The sequence below is a fragment of the Zosterops lateralis genome (assembly GCF_965231275.1).
Source record: "Zosterops lateralis genome assembly, chromosome: Z".
NCBI lineage: Eukaryota > Metazoa > Chordata > Aves > Passeriformes > Zosteropidae > Zosterops > Zosterops lateralis.
Window position 1 is genome coordinate 31,368,105 of NC_139800.1, and position 18,071 is coordinate 31,386,175.

General features: G+C 40.4%; 1 long non-coding RNA gene across 1 annotated transcript in view; it reads left to right on the top strand.

The window, feature by feature from the left end:
• The first annotated feature begins 16,132 nt into the window (after positions 1-16,132).
• Positions 16,133-18,071, top strand: part of LOC310922969 — a 279,318-nt gene continuing 277,379 nt past the window's right edge. Inside the window, exon 1 of the long non-coding RNA XR_014592519.1 lies at positions 16,133-16,404. This is a non-coding gene — a long non-coding RNA (uncharacterized lncRNA). The remainder of the gene's footprint in view (positions 16,405-18,071) is intronic.

Sequence of the window (18,071 nt, forward strand, 5' to 3'; positions counted from 1 at the left end):
TCTCCAAGATCTGCACTTCTTGAACACTTTGACAGATGGCAACTCACCACCTCCTTGAGCAACTTATTCCAAGGCCTAACCACTCTTTCAGTAAAAACATTTCTACTATCTAACCTGGCACCACTTGAGGCTGTTTTCTATTGTCCTTTCACTTGAAATGCGGAGGAAGAGACTGATCACTATCGCCACCCGCCTCTGCCTCCGGCTCGCTCTTCTGAGGGCAGCGACCTTCCCTAGCGAGTCGCCTTGAGTAAGGCAGCCTCAGCCCAGGTGGCGCAGGGCACCTTGGTGGATTTCAGCTCTTTTGTGAAGTCCAAGACTATCAGTCTGGACAAGGCTCTAGCTGTTGGAGGCTACTCTTCCTGGGGGGGGTGATCCCAAGCGGCGCAGAAGGAAACTCGGGAGCCAGGGATGGTCTCCGGGAGGCTTCTTTATTCCAGCACCGCCGATGAACCAAAGACCCCGAAGCTGTCAGGGTTTTATGCACCTACCAAAGGGGGTGGGGTTTCACCAACAACCAATGGGGTTAGAAACTGAGGAAATGGACCAATCAGGGAGAACATTAATAAACAAATTAGGGGATTGAAACTTGGACCAATCAAGGGAAGGATACAGAACTGACCAATCAGGGAACAGAACTGGGGTAGCCAATCCATAGCTGGGGGGTGCTCATGCACTGTCTGCTCTCCAAGGGAGTACAGGGTGCATGACTCTTTAAATGTCCTCTTCAGAGGCAGGGGCCACCACAGATCACCACCTCTTTAGAATATCCTTTCTGTCCTTTCAGATAATTGTAGAGAGCAATGTCATTCTTGTACTGATGGGTGCAAAACTGAACACGGGATTTTGGATGTGGCCTCACCTGTGCTGGCTACACTGCCCTGGTCCTGCTGGCCACACTATTGCTGGTACAGCCCAGGTGCCATTGGCCTTCTTGGCCACCTGGGCACACCCTGGCTCATGTTCAGTCACTGTCACGGCACCACCAGGTCCTTCTCCAGTGAACAACTTTTCCAGTTACTCTGCCTCTGACCTGTGGCACTGGCTGGGGGTTGTCGTTACCTAAGGGCAGGATCTGGCACAGGGTCTTGTTTAAGTTCATATTGTTGTCCCCTGCCCATCAATCCAGCCTGTCAGGATCCCCTTGCAGAACCTTCTTGCCCTCCAGTAGACCAATATTCCTGCCCAGCTTGGGTCTGCAACTTTACTGAGAGTGTCCTCAATCTTAATTCAGATCATCAATAAAGATCTTAAACTGAATTGGCCCTTGTAGTGAGTCCCAGGGAACACCACGGGTGACTGGCTGACAGCTGGATTTAGCTTGATCTCCCACCACCCTTTGGACCCATCCATCCAGCCAGTTTTTCACTCAGCAAGGAATACACCCGTTCACAGCAAGAGAAGCCAGTTTCTCCAGGAAGATGCTGTGGGACCTGCATTACTAAAGTCCAGAAAGACAGCAACCCCAGCCTTTCCTTTATCTATTAAGAGAGTCACTCTGACATGCAAGTTACTAGTTTTAAATTTGTGTGTTTCTCTCAAGCACACAAAAAAGAAAAATTTTAAACAGGGCCTAGTTTTTAAGTTCAAGCAACAGAAATAAATCTATTGCTCCATTTTTACAACTGAGGACTTCTGTCTTTCATAGCTAAAACATGATGCCTGAGGTCTCTGGTTAGTTTCATTCATATTCCTATGATTTTCTCAGAAACATTTACTGTAAAAACTCATTTTACACTCATTTTCTAATAGCTATAAAAGAAAAGTAAGCTGAAAGAAGATTGTGACTGTTAGATTTAAGGCAGTGAAATACCTATCTTCAGAAAATTTCCAATATCACAATATTATCATGATAAAGTTGAATGCAAGATTAGTGGCAGAAGTCCAAACTCATCATTAGTCTGCTTCACTAGAGGAAATCTTGAATAATAGAGCAGAAAATACTGGAATGCCAAAATATTCCTTCCCCTTTTTTCTTCTGTTTTGTTCTTCACCTTGGAGTGGTCCATACAATATTCCTTTTTTATCCCTTTTCAAACACTTGACATCTGCAACAACAAAAAAAACTTGAAAAATACTGTTTTCTTCATTGACCCATATGCTAAATATTACAATCTAATTTGTCTCATGTGTCTAGGAAGACAAAGAATTAGAATCTCTATTGCTTAAAGTAGACTGATTAAGGAATTTGGAAGAAATCCGAACAAAGCATACGTTAGTCAATGTTTTTAGTTCAGTGCAAACTTTTCCAGGCTCATCAGAAGTGAACCATAAGATGTTCACACTTAGAAGTGTGACAAAGAAAATGAAAATATAAAAGAAAAAATATAAATCACTAGTAAACTTAACTCTCTCTTTGTTCATATCCTTTATCCCAACCCAGTTATGTTAAAAATGTTCCACTTCATCTTGAACATGCAAAATGAAAATTGTCAGCCTGAAAATACTCATTCTGCATTTCCTACAGATTCAGGTTTGTGCCAGCAGTAGCCATAGGTCAGTAATATATTCACATTAGCTTCTCTGTTTAGGCACAAAACTGATCCCACTGAAACAAGTATAGCTACTTGCATATTTAATGCCTTGTTTGTCAGATTACCTCCAGTATATGAGAGTTGTCTTTTATCATGTGCTAACTAAAGAAATATGAATACCATCTTAACTCTACCTAGACTATAATATTAGTTTGATGAACTTCCAAAAAAAATGCATTCTGCTGTGAACAGAATGAAAAATATATAGACCCATTAGTGAAGACACCCATTATTATAAAGCAATATATGAAAAGTAGAAATTTAAAAATCTTTCTCTTTGTTTGATCTCTAAGTCTAATTATCCTGCCTACCACAAGCCTAGGAGAAACATCTGGCTTTGTTGTTTAATAAATTCCTGGCATCTTAGCATTCTAGACATGGGAAAAGTGCATTAAAAACATATACAAGTTATTTGAAGTCAGTTCAAGCTAAATAGTGTCCCAATGAGTTGGTTTTGTTTCAGTTTTGAACCACATACATATTCAAATGAAACAGCTCCAGCACACATGCACAACACTCTCCTTGTCTAACTCAAAGGGCCTGGGCTTCCAAAGCTGGCTCTTTGAAACAAAACTCTCGTACATCTGCCCTTTGGAGGTTTGTTGTGAACTCTCATCTTCTCTGGGCTATGCCAAATCCTGGAGGTAAGCCTGGAATTTCTTATTTCCTAGACAAAGCAGACAACATCTCACAGGTTCTTCGAAAAGGGAACTGAAAATTTCACCATTGGCTGAGTCAGTTGGAAAAGGGAATCTGCCCAAAGCTATGACAGTCCAGGCATGCACAGATAACCTGGTAACCTGGAACTGTTTAGGTGAGCTATGACTACTCTGTAAGCTGGTCACCACTGCTGATGTTGTTCAACCAGCCAGAAGCTTTGAGGAACTGAAAGCAATTAGCAAGTTGCAATGTGTTTTGTGTAAAGCTGTACCAACTTGTTCACAGACTGTAGGAGAACAGATTCTCAAGAAGCACATGTCTACTGAACCAGTTCAAGCCTGAATCCTTACTGTGTTTTTAAAACGTATTTTCATAGAATAGCGTACTATGATGCTATCACATAATGTGCTGGAAACAAGTTTTTTCTGTGAAGAATGATCTTGCTTATTCACCCCAGAACATGTCACAAAGATTTTAAAAAAAAATCACTGTCTAAAAATTACATTTCTGAAACATTAGTTTGGGTTAGAATTGCAACAGTAACCTAGACAAATAATTCTGAAGACAGTGTTTTTACAGCATTGTTTCAGCATAACTTAAAAGGTAAAATAGAAACCAGCCATACAGCAGCAATTCATTGCAGTCTATAAGCTTGAATTAGGACAGCAGAGAACATAGACCTCCAGGAGGTCCTGGGCCAGGACATCCCAGAACTAACCAGCTTGCCATCTGTAATACTGTATTCTGAACTCTTCTATCTCTAATTTATCTAACTACATGCTATATTTAGACTATATACTAAAGAACAATGACTGTATATCAACCATAGCCTACGAATCCCTCACAGAAATGTGATGCTCTGTAGAGGAAAAGAATTGTCCGTTGCCATCTTCATTAAGAAAACACTATGAGAAGGAATTTCTGAATCACATAATCTTCAGAAAATATTATGTGAAGAAACTGCACATGTTTTCCAACTCTATTTACAAGTAAAAGATTTTTACTGGAATTTTAAGTTAAAATGACAGGATAAAATTTCCAGAAAAGTCCAAGTCTTTTCTTTATATCCTTGTTTGTTGATAAATTTCATCACTAAGTAATCACCTATAACTAGGATTAAGAACAGCCTACAGTAAGTATCAAAGACCTCAAGGATGAACTGATCCAAACTTTCCTGACAAAAGCACAGTCCAGACAAGATAGCCCAACATTTTGTGTGGATGAATCTTAAAAGTGTTCAATGTTGAGGAATCCACAATTTCCCTAGAAAGATTATTCCAATGGTTGATTGTTTTCACTATGAAAAAAATTCTCTAGTGTCTAATCGGAATCACCTCAGAAGTAACTTGTACCCATTGGTCCTCATCTTTTCTATATGATTCCTTGTAAAAAGGGAATTTCCATCTTCTTTGTAGTCATGCTTTAAATGTGAGAACATGGTGATAAAGGTTGCCTTCAACTTTCTTTTCTTAGCCTTTTCTTTCTCAAGCTTGAAAAGTTAGATATAGTGTATATCCACACCAGAGGCTAGGTAGCCTTTCATGCTCCTCAGGGCATTCAAAACCATGTCCTACCTTTCCTTCCTCCCTCCCTGCCTCTGCAGGCTTGTCCATGGTCAAATAGACATCAAGCAGGATGCTCTGTAGCATCTGCAGAAGGGAAACACACACCTCTGTGCTCCTCAGCCAGCCAGCCAGCCAAGGTTCAAGGTTACTTGGGAAGGGACAGTCATCTGTGGGCTGAGAAGGAGAATTTGCTGAAAAGAGTTCATCTTGGGTCAGTTACAGCTTTAGCTTGCTGTTGAACTGAGGCTCCCAGGGGAGCAGAGAAGCAGAGTAATAGCCAAGCCTTAATTCACTTTGCAGAAAGTCAAACAGTGAACCAGTTTGAGTTAGATAACATGAACCCCTTTCAATGACCTGCCCATATGTTGCTGCATGGATCATCTATTATTAAGTAAATATGCTCTCTGGGATTTGAACTCCAAAACAACACCAGGTAGCTATTTATTAATGAAGGGGAGTTGTACCATCAAAATTTACCAAAGTTAGGTAATATAAGGTAAAATCCAGGTGAGAGAACAATTTGCTGTTTAGATAATAGTGGAGTGAAACTCTGTTACTTTTACTATATGTGGAGGAGATACGCTCAAAAAATTAATTTCAAATCAGGAATAAAAGGACATAGCTGCTACAGGATAAGAGTAGTAGAAGAAAAGCATCATCTACTTCTGAAAAGCATGCTCTAGTTCTTTTGGTCTTCACCAGCAATGTGTAGAGGAATCTAAGCACTAACACAGTTCCAGTTTGCTGTCCAAGTATCTATGTTGCTAAATAAATACAGGCACAGGATTTTAAAAAGTGTGACCAAAATCACAAATCCTTGAGAAGGGGTTGTCTGCAAAGCATATCTGAGTCCACAACTCTAGGACACTTTAAGACAACTGCTGACTCAGGTTAGTGCCCAGGGGTAGCTGAAAGTAATCACTTGAAGGCAACTCAGACTTTTAAACCATGTATCAGATGACATGAATTAAACCTAATTTACTACCAGATGACGGAAAAGTTAGCTGAGGTTAAACACAAGCCTTCATTTTCATTAAAATTCTTATGAATGCAACAGTACTGCTCTTCCAGTGAGACTGTTCCCAGTGAACCAATACCAGAAACTGCTGGAGAGCTGTGAGCAGCATGTTGTGGTTGTGCCTGCATTTGAATTTGGATACTTTCATCCTGTATATTAGAGCTGGATGCTCATACCTGAGCCTTATGAACAGTCCTTGTTCCTTCCTTGAAGAATCACTTAATCTTTTTATGGAAAGCCACTTACACCAAATACAGACTCAGAATTCCAAATTAAGCAAAAATCCTGGAAGATTCTTTGGGATTAGTTGTCAGCATAGCAAGTTCCCCTGAGCACATTGCATACTGACCTCCCTTGGCTGGCCACAGGACTGTATCAAGTCAAACACCCCCTACATCCTGGCTGTTGCACAGTAGTCATCTAGACCAAGAAAAAGCACAAAGGCTGCTCAAGCATGGCTCCAACTTTTCCAAATCTGGATAATTAATCTTGGTAACAAGTTGGTGAGAGAAGTGAGCTGGCATTGGCCCTGGTATCGACTGTCATGGAATAGGCACTGAGACAGAGAGAGAAAGGCACCATTTGTTAAACTCCAGCTGCCCAAAGTTGGTCTTACCCTCTCCAACCCATCCTGGCTGTCTACCACTCTGTTACTTTTACTATATGTGGAGAAGATGTGCTCAAAAAATTAACTTGGAATCAGGAATAACAGGACAGCAATAACAGAAAGCTGGCAGAAGACTGAAAGACAGAGGGGCTTTTCCTGCGACAGAAATCTCCATGCCTCCCCCACTGGCAGGAGCAGCAAGCCTAGAGGGTGGAGCAGGTCTTCCACAACTTTATGATCTTGCCTGAGCTTGGTTTCTTTTTCTGACAATCCTGTCAGAAGAATTCCTGCCAGAAAATTTCTGACAATGCTATCCTGTTCAGACAATTCCTCTCAGCAGGAGTGGCCTCCCACTGAAGTCAAAGGAACATCGGAGACATGTGATGAACTGAGCACAGCCCCCATTCCCTGTCCTGTTTCAAGATCTAGTTTTTAATTCTCATTATCCTATTCTGATGTGATCAGTAATAAATTCAGCTACTTTCCCCCAATCAAGTCTGTTTTGCCTGTGACAGTCAGAGAGAGTGATGTCTCCTTGTCGTTATCTTGACCTACAAATCTCTTGTAATATCTTCTCTTTCCTGCTCATCTCATAGAGACTTTGATGGCCATCTAGTCAGCATGGTCATGTGGCATCTAGTCAACTCACCATACATCTGTTTTCCTGTCTCAGGAGAGCTCCTAAATTCTTCCCACCATGTGACACACAAAATTATCACTGACTCTTCCCAATCCTCAGCACCATGTAGCTACATGTTCCCACACATCCCATTTTTCCGCCCTCTAACTTTCTCCTTCCTTCTCCAGAAACACACTGACTTGACCTCTTTAAGAATATGTGCTGACATGTTGTTGGCAGGATCCAAATGCACATTTTGATGGCCACTTAAAATTCCTTTGCAATTTAGAAATACACAAACCAACTTTAAATGGAGTTTAAAGTAGTAATACTAATGGTTTGTGCTAGTTCTACTGTGTAAAATTATACTGCAGACAAAGCATAATTCTGTGCAGTTTCTCAGACAGCAACTGTAACTTTCCACTCCCTTTTGCAGTAATTCTGATGATGGCTGGTCCATTCCTACCTCAGAAGGAAATATTCCTACCTCAAAGGGAAATATTCCTCCAAAGCAATGCTATAGTAATACAGTGATGATGAAAGAGCAAAAGAATACCTCTATTGTTAACAAACCAACTTCTTTACTTGTGTCACTCATGTTCTTCTGTCTGGAGGAATGGAAAATGAAAAATCCTCACACATGGGCTGATGACAGAAGCACCTGAGAAAAGAACCTTTATTTTAGACACTGCACTGAATTCAAGACCCTTCTTAACCTCCTGATGATGCTGCCAGTAATGGGTGCTGGCATGTCCACCAGTCACACAGACATGGTAGCCAAAAGTTTAAATTTTTTTTTCATCTTTACTGAAAACCATCCTCATCTGATAGGTTCCCACATCATCAATAGGGAGGCAGCTACCTTTAGAAATCTCAGAACATCCTTGAAGATTAAATAGGTGGTCTAACCACTGACAGAGAAATAAGGTTATTCCTCTTATAGATACTGAAGCAGAGAGGATTCCTGTGTTTGCTGTCTTTTGTTATGACTAGGATATAAAATGAAGGCTGGGAAGAAAAGAGGTTACTGAAGCATATTTTACCTCAGTCTGCTGCTGCTGTATTGCTGGAAATAGTCCTGCTCTAGTTGCAGAAGAAGGGAGGTTTCTGTCAAGCTGGTTTGGGTATGTGCAGTGTACAGGTGTTTATTTTGCCTTGTACTTGTAGGGAATGGATGATTCACTTTGAGTCAATGTTTTTTCAGTCATTGAAGAGGTGTTGTGTATTTCCTTATTTGCCAAAGACCAATGTTTAAGAGTTGTTATGGAACAGTTTGTACCTTGCTTATGTGAGATATTAAAGGAGAGGGAGGGTGTAACTTGGTACCTCACAATGTAGATACACAATGTAGAAATGCTGTCACTACACTGGCTGTCAGCCCAAATCAGTAAGATGGAAATTTCAAAAATTAAGATCAAAGTACCAAAATTAATTATCATTATAATTAAATCATAATTTAATTAAATTATAATTCAAATTCCCTATTTCATTATGCCAGAAAGCTGAAGGTACTTCATGTTATGAGGAATATACTGTATTAAATAATTCGTGCTGAAATAAAGTATAAATAAAAGCAATGAACAAACACCAATTCTGAGAAACTAGGTTTGCATTCAGGGATGGGTGACTCCAGCAAAAGGAGAAAAGGAATCAACACTTGAAAAGAAGGTCTCAGCCCTGGAGATGGGCCATTGACGGTGATTAATCAAGGATATGCCGAATCAGATAAGCCTCAAGGACTGGGCACACCCAGTGCTGCCTTCCCAGAAAATTCATCAATTCATCAGACTCTGCCCAAAAAACTATTCAAAGGAAAAACTGCCTCAAAAGAAAACTCAAGAATACATCATCCAAGCAAAAGTGGACAAAGAATATAGCCTTGGGGAAAATAAAGAGTATAAAAACTGGACTCATGGTGGTGGGATTTGTGAAAGGGGAAGGATAAGTTTGATAGAGGCCTGTCCATATGTTCACCCAGTCTTGATCCCAGAATCAGGGCTGTCCTTTTATCATGGCTTTCCAAATTCACTGTTACGTGAAAATGAACTTTGGATTTTTATTTTATTTTTCAAATTTGGCTGTTTCATTTATAACATTCATATCCCCCCTGTGATAAATGTGACATTGGGTAAAAATTAGTGATAAAAGAATATAGCAAGATATGTTAGATTGGTGTTAATATAAAAAGGTATGGTCTGTAGAAACTATTCCCCTGCCAGGCTTCCACGATCCTCAGTTCTGAGACAAAGAGAACAGGACAAGGACCATTACAAGAAACAAAGACACTAGCCAACCCAGATAAGAATCGGCATCGCACCCAGACAGAGAAATTCCTCTCCGAACGAAAAAGAGAATTCCCCGCCCAAGGAATACACATTGAAATAAACATGGGCCGGCAGGCTCCATCCGCATATGAAAGGATCTTCCCGGAATACGGTCTGCAGAGTCTGACAAATCTGGGAAGCCCATCCGAAAATTATTTGGACTATTTGGACTATCCTGGGCACCTGTTCCGCCTCGGGACATGAAAACCCCTATAAAACCCCGAGCTGCAACCTGCTCCGTGTGGATTTGGGAAAACTGTGCCTTAGAGTGCGATCTTCTCTTCCAGCTGGTGCTGCGCTGTGAATCTTTTTGTGGCTTTTTCTTCTTATCAGTGATTGGGATCGTTTTATTAATAAATTGTTTCTTTGTTAATCTGATTTTTGCCGTTGCGTTTATAACACCCCCCATTCTGCCATTCATCATACAGAAATCAGGACAGAGAGTGTGCTTAAGTTACCAATAATCCATCCATTTCTCCTGAGTATAACTCCTAGATTCAGTTGACAGTGGCAGAAAAAAATAGAATTTTATATCACAGTATGTGTCTACTGTTAAAAATGGGCAGAGACAATATTTTCTCCTTAAAATGCCTTTATTGATCAGCTCTTAAAGGTATGGCTCGAGGGATGGTCAGCTCTTCCTGGTTCACCTTGAGGAGGAGGGTCTGTTTGGCTTTGCAGCCTTAGATCACTGCAGGGCCGGGAGCGCCGCCCTCGCAGGTGGGCCTGGAGCTCACTTCTGCCCGGCCGATCTGGGCCTATCCTCCCCCTTGGGCACCTTTTAAGTTACAGCAAGTTACAAAAACTGCTTATCAACACTTTAGGGCATACATAGCCAGTTCAGTACTGTCTTTTGCGGCTCTAGATTTTGCATTGGTTTGTTTTGGTGGGGGATTTTTGGTGCTGAATATGCCCTGGTTCACAGCAGGGCTTTATGAGTGTTCTACTAATGTCCATGCCAATGGGACGCTCGTGGCCAGATGCACCGATGGGGCTCACATGGTGGCTGTGCTTGGGACTTTGGTGGGGGCATGGGGTAGATCCACACCGCCAGTGGCGGCTGCTTCGCGGTGCTGTGGGGGCACGGGGCCGGGCCAGGGGTCAGCGGCCCGGGGTCCCGCGGCAGGCAGCGGGCTGCGGTGGCTGGGGCTGTGGGGCCGCAGGGCCGTGCGGCCGGCGGCTGCAGGGGGAGCTTGTGGCCATGGCGGCTTTGCGGCGGTGGAGGGGGCGCGGGGCCGGGCCGGTTGTTGGCGGCCCGGGGGTCTCGCGGCCCCGACGGTGGGCGGCCTCATGGCGGAGGGGGGCCGCACCGCCCCGGTGGCAGCAGCTTCGGTCTTGTGGCGATATCGGCGGTGGTGCTGTCCTGGCCTCCGGCAGCTCCTTGGCAGTGGCGGCAGCATCTGCAGGCGTGCACGGCGTGGCCCCTGCGGCGGCGGGCCAGGGGCCGTGGCGGGAGAGCAGGGCCGCCGGCAGCAGTGGGGGAATGGGGGCGCACGGCCCCGACGGTGGGTTGGGGTCCTCCGCGGCATTGAGCAGCCGTGCCCTGGCCCCCTCCAAGGCGGTGGGCCGAGCCCGGCAGTCCAGGGGCTGCTTTGGCCCCGGTGGCTCCGCGGCGGCAGTGGTGGGGGGGCGCCCGGGCGGTCTGGGTGCCACTTTTTCTCCCGCAGGGAGTGGGGCTGTTGCTTCTAGCTTTTGCAGGGGGACCGCGGAGGTGGCCCCCATTGCTACACTACAGGGACTCACAATTACAAATTATTTAGAACATTAATACACTTATTATACAACAATTAAGAGGATTTTAACACTTTAAACTTTTAACATATACCCAGGAGGTTTTTTTAAACTTTATTTCTTTCATCTACTATTCAGGGAGAATTTAACTATGCCTTTGGGCCTATCAAAATTTTCCACTCCTGTGCAGCATACCAGCCCCCATTCTTCTCAAACACACCTCTCCATTCAAAGGTTATGCCACACAGCTGTAGAAGATCATTATTTTCAAACTTCATTTCTATCACATTTTAAAAGCAGTTCCTGATGCCCTCAGAAAGGGAGTTAAAGGCTATAAAGAATAAATATTTGAAAAAAATGAAAAGCTTTTACTTCACCACACAGGGTAATCAGCCTGGAAAATATTTTTATTAAATACCAGGTTTTAATCAGGAGAAATCGATGGGAAAAACAAGGGAAAAGATGCTTCCCTGCCATTCTGTTTCTCCCAACAAATCAACATTAGCATTTATAAAGAGAGACTGCTTGCTAATAATTCTGCCTTCATTTGTCATGAAAATTAACCCCATTCACAGGAAGATTCTTATCCATTTTCATACAGATTGCGAGTGCTCATAAGTGTAAACTAAGCCCTAAACCAAACTTTCCCTGGAGAAATCTCTTTCATCTGAAGTGCAACAGCCACTGTGGGCTCAGTCTGTTTCACCACAGTATTCCTATATTGTGCCCTTGCAGAGGGCATGATTGTCTTGGATGTACAGCATTAACCCACTCCAAATTGTGGAGTTGCTTTTGTACTCTTGTGCTGTGCAGGATGGGCAGATGTTCTCATGGGGCTGTTATGGTGTGGTGTTTACAGTGTTAGCGCTCTGAACAAAAAGGCTTAGCAGATGTTGTGCTGCTCTTCCACATGTGTCAAGGGGTTTGCTGGAAAAGACAACTGTACTCTACAGTCCACTCTGTAGACCTCTTGTTAACTACCTCCAAAACCCTGATTTTTTTTTTTTTTTTTTTTAAGATTAGTTTATGAAACCACAATATCTTTGAAGAGATTGTGTCTAAGTTCCATAAAATGTGTAATACTTTCCCTACCTTACAACATTGAACAAAATATTCAACCTTAGTCTAGTTATCTATTTGTGGAACAGCTGCTACAATTAAGTGTGAAGTACAGAGCTAACTATGGCTCTATATTTAACCATTACACATTGGCAGTAAAACAGTAGTTATCTTGTTTTTAAAAACCTTGAATTATAGAAGTATTAACTTAATCAGCAGAATCAAGTCTTCCCACAGCAACACTGCATCAGCATCAGATACTGGTCACTTCAATATCTTCTTTATAATTTGCAAAGCCAGCAATATGTTTTTATTAGCTTGGCAGTGTTACAAGAGTTAAATTATAGAATAAATTATTGAACCCATGACATGCACTCTGTTCAACAGGAGTTAAATTGCTTATAATATGAAAGCTAAGCCTTCCAAAAGCAGGGGCTACTATGCCTTTTTTATTTGTATAGTTTTCATATGAAATTGCAGATGTATTTCAGTGCTGCTGTGTTGATACACTAAAAAGTGATGCTAAATATTCTGATTATACCTCCCTCAATACCATACAATTTGCATGCCTCTAGAAAGGAGGGAAGTAAGGGGATACTGTTGTCAAAATTCAGTGTGCAGATACTAGAAGGGAACCTGATTCAGACTAATGTGGTGGCAGTTTTTGGGATTGTCACCATGTTTCCCTGTGCAAAACAGTATTGTGCATCATACAATAGTGCAACTGAGGCCCCAGACTGAAAGAGCCTTGCTCTTTGTGCAGCCCCCTCACTTCCAGATGCAGCACATGGTCTTTTCCTTCATAGCTCTTCACCCACACAGCAGAGGATTGTCAGGGAAGAAATGAGAAGAAGAAATGAGCTGCCCCTACAGTGCTTTCGCCCTTGCAGCATGATATTTCTATTGATTTCAAGTGTTTATTTCTCATAAAAGGCTTTTGACTGCAGCCTGCAGAAAGCTTTGCTGTTGTTAATTTAGCTTAGTTTATCTACCCAACTCTCCTTTTTCTTTGATTCAACGATCTGTAGCCTGGCATTTAAATGTTCGTTTTTCTGTCAGTGTATTTCAGTTGCATGCTTGTGTTTTATAGGTAAATAAACCTTCTCAGTAACTGAACAGAATTGGTTTTCATCATTGAAGCTTTCAGACAGAGAATGGCCTCTGGCAAAACAGGGTTCTCATTTACATAGATCTGGAGTTATGGAGCTTTTATAAATCAGTGAGGGTAATACCACCACAACAACCCCCAATGAAATGACACACATTACACTAGTTTGTAACGAACTTCTAACCTTGTTATCAGTAAAATATCATTCTGGAAACACAGCCTGCTAACCTTGGAAAAGGGATAGCTTGAAGACTAGCTATTTGCTCTGCCTAAAAATGTTTTAAAAACAGTATTTTTGCATTCCTGGCAAGAGATATCTCTAAGAATGTTTGGTCTGAGATAAAGTCAGCAGACCTGAGATGCAGATCCAAACGCATTTTTCCTTGTCTCTCCCACACAAGGTTTTTTTTTTTTTCTTAGCCCCCATAAAATTATTGGGTTTTAATGTCAAGATAATTATGAATTATTTTTAATGAAACAGGGAGTTTCTTGTGTCTATTAAACCACTTTGCAGTCAAAAACTTACAAGTTAAAGGTCATCAGCAGGAAAAGGAATTATATATAATAGAACCATAAAAATACAACTCCGTGTTGCTGTAGTGACAAGACAACAAAAAATGAGGCATGGAGAAACACTTCCAGACTGAGATTTTTCTCTGTGCAAAGTACACATGAGGTTATTTGGAAGCTCTCTTATCACTGGGGTGCTCTGAGTGGGAAAGGAGCCTAAGCAGCCTCTACTCACCCTGGCTACACAACAAACAAATTACTGCAGCCAGTAGCCTGAGATTCTTACAGTCACAATCAACAGGTGCAGGTAGCTGGGGGATGAAATCTGTATAACAGAGGATTAGTTTGCATTTTGACATTTAAAAACAAGGAAAAAAGGAAGCTAAGATGGAGTCCTGCACCAGGTTGCCTTGCAATCAAAATGGTTCATCAGGCGTAAATATCTCTGGGAAATGACATCTCCTTGTTGTCTCAATTTATTTGATTATTTTAAAAATCCTTTTTTTAACAATTTCATTATCAGAGATGAGATTTTGCCTATTTTGAAACAAATGCACCTTATGATAAAGTCAGTGTGCAACTCAAATTCTCATTGTATGCTTATCTACCTCACCAGTTGCCAGAGACTTTGCAGTCAGTAAGCTGACCTTGGTGGCTTTATAAAAACACTAGACATGGAAGCTGCTATCATTTGTCCAGTAAAATCATGCTAAAATTAATCGTCATTTTACTTCATGAAACTATTCTAAAATAAGAGGGGGTTTATTTCTTTATATTTGGTTTTTCACTTTCAGAAGAACTATCATGGCATGCTTTCCTTACTCTGGATCAGATGAGATTAAGAATATTTTAAGAATAACTAGATTTCAGTTACATCTGATATTATTTTAAAGAAAGTTTGGTTTAAATAGAAAAAAATGTAAATCATCCTGGCTCAAAAAACAAAACTGAATGGAACTAAAAAATTAATGGTAGTGAGAATACCTCTAACAAGTAGGATTTGTGTGTTAAACCTTTGTCTCTGATTTAATGAACATAACAAGTTTAGGATTTGTGCATTCTAACAAGGTTCTTCCATTCAGCAAAAAATTCTAAGATATTTCAAGTCTTCAGAAATCTTCATATTTCTACATATGCTATTCATTTTTTTCAAAAGTACAAGAAGACTCCTTCTATAATCAGAACTTGAGAGACAAAATGCACAGCATGGTATATTTTGCACAATTAATGTGAAAAAATGCCCATTAAATGCACATAAAATGCATATAAAATGTAAAGGTATTGAGGAAGTAGGTGTATAAGTGAACTTTTCCAAAATTATGTTATGAAAACCTGAAAGGTGCTCATTCTTCTTTTCTTTCATCTCTGTAATATTGCTGTTGTAATGTTTCCTTGTCAATTGCTATTTAAAAAAGCCAAGGCAACAGGTCTTCCCAGAAATACAGCCATTGAATGGTCTCTTTCTAAGCAGTAATGTGAAAGAGAACTACTAAGAAATAGCATTTCAAAAATTTTAACCTTCATAAATTTAAATATAATTTTTAGTATGCTCTATGTTATAGAGACATTTAGTGTCCTGTAATCCTTTCCAGATATTTTTATAATTTAGGCCAGGCAAACTTAAAAGCATACTTTATCTATCAGACATCTTTAAAATGTTATAGAGAGAAAGAAATGAGCTATAAAAACAAATAGGAAAAATTCAAGCATTCTGGTCTCTCAGCTCATGCCAGATTATGGTGCCAAACAGATGGAACAAAATAAGTGAGGTGGAGAAGCCTAAAGCATTTATACAGCTGCAGAAAAAAAACCCAAATAAAAACAACTGAAACCATGGAGAGGAGCATGCCATTGATCTGGTGGTAGAATATGTAGCATGGAGAAAAAATATCCACCTGCACCCTCTCAGTGTGTGCAGCTGCTCAGAGGCTAGTGGAGTGCATGTAACAGCCAACATCTAAACAGAAGTTTTCCTGCTTAACGTTTTGTGAGGATCTTGCCCCACTTATTTGCTTTCCCTTTCCTTCACTTGTGGCAGTGCCTTTCAACGTCTTCATCCTTTTTACGCATGCATATGTCTTCTTCTCCAGAGCATCACTTCCACACTCCATGATCAAAACCCTTGAGAGAGCTTCTGTCCCTTGAAGTCCCAAATGTGTTCATGATATGATATATGATATATGATATATGAAAGATGATATTATATGATATGATATCCTCAATGCTGATCTATCGGAAACCTTAAAAGTAGCTGTCCTAAAGTCCTGTTTATGGAATAGACCTCTGCTCTTTTCATATGTTTGCTTTAGGACTCATTGGAATAGGGAAGTAAGAGGTGGGACTCCAAATAACACTAAGAAAACCATGTATTCTGTGACCTAAGTCAGAGTATGCAAACACCCAATGCACAGTTAGTAAAGCCTGTCACAAAAGCATAGTATTAAGCATTATGCTTTTCATAAAAGCTTTCCTTGTCAATGTTTACAAGTGAAATTTTCCACTTGGTTAATAGCAAATGCTATTTTCATATGTGTTCAAATATTTTCAGCTTTCTGCTGTAAATCTGTAAAAGCTGTTGGATTTCAAACGGAAAGACCATATTAAAAAAAAAAAAAAAAAAAAAAAAAAAAAAAAAAAAAAAAAAAAAAAAAAAAACCAAACAAACTCATGTGAGAAACTCAAACCAAATATTTGTCTTTACCACATTTATTCACCAAGCCCATGTTACCACTCTTCTTATATCATTATTATTCTACCAGTCCAATCTATATGTCTGCTTTACTATATATCAACAGTATTTTTTCCTGAGTGCAACTTATTCTGAAAATGCTTCCTTCTTTACACCAAACCATATTTAAGCTAACAAGAGCTGGTTAATCTTTCTGCAGAACCTCTCACCAACTTTCACTAGGTTTTTTCAACTTTCTTATAAAATTATCAAGTCAGACTTAGTCAAAAGTTTCATAGCTATCAAAAAAATTTACAGGGGACCACTGTTGCAATATTTTATACAGGAAAAGCTCTTGCATTTGATTAATCCCAACAGAAATCTAGATTTTATGCATCAATTTCCATGGAATAACTTTCAGATATGATCTCAAATCACAAACATGTTATATTTAACTGACACACCAGACTCCTTTGCCTGATGCAGATAATCAATCTATCTACAGATGTCTAGACATAGATATGTATGTAAAAATATACATAAAATATGTCTCACTTTAAGAATATTTTCTGATGATTATCCAATGGGTTTTTTTTTAATATAATGATGCTTAAGTAGAATTGGATCACTAAGATCCAAGTACTTTCATGAATTTATACTCCATGTGAGTAAGAAGGAGGGAAAGACTCGGTGGAGCAAAATAGCTTAGACCAGTCAAAATTAAAACATTGTTAAGCAATTGTGACTGTTTTCAGAAATATCTGCATTGGGGAAAAAAATATAGATATTTCTACTGAAAACTTCCATCTGTCCTAGCATTTAGGCAGTCTTGACAGTCCAGTTTGCTTTTTTCATCCATGAACATTCCCAACATCTTCTTCTTAGGATAAAAATCTATGGGCTTGTTTCTTTTCTCACATTAAGAATTTGATTTTCTCATGTTTACGCTAGCACATATTGAAACAAAAGGGTCTGGCAAGTTGTGTTACAGATAGATTGTGTACATCCTCCAGTGCATTTCTGCACTGAAGTCACTTGTTGCCACCAGCATTGCCAGGCAAACACTGAAGTCAGCAGGTGCTCTGTCTCAGTATTCTGGGTAGAGCATTGAGAGTGGGCAAGTCTGTTCTGCCCCACATGCCCACATGGATATTAACCCTCCTTCACAGACTTTACCATGAGACATCCTCTACTTCTGAAAGGAACAATGAAAATCGCATTCTCCCTCATACAGCAGCAGTTTTTGAAAGGTGTATACACAAATCAAACAGAGAGGAGATAAAACTACCCAGTCAGAGGACATGAAGACTTGCACCTTGACAGGTGAAATTGTTAGGACATGTCTTGATTTAGGAAAGAAAGCATAACCTCTTCAACCCATTTTGGAAGAAGACTAAGACAAGATGAGGACTATGCCCACTTCCACAATGACAAGGCACTTACAGGATTATTTCAGATAATCTCTGAGATCACAGTATCTGATCCACACAGACTTTTTGCAAGACTAATCTCAATATTTTCTGTGATTAGACATGTCCTTACTGCACCAACAGCACCTAAGTCTGTTGTTTGCAAGGACAAGGGGGTCATATCACAAAAAGCAGAACTCAGGAGCAGAGGAACACAAGAGGCACCGAGATGAATGTGTATTCTTAGAACTATGGATAG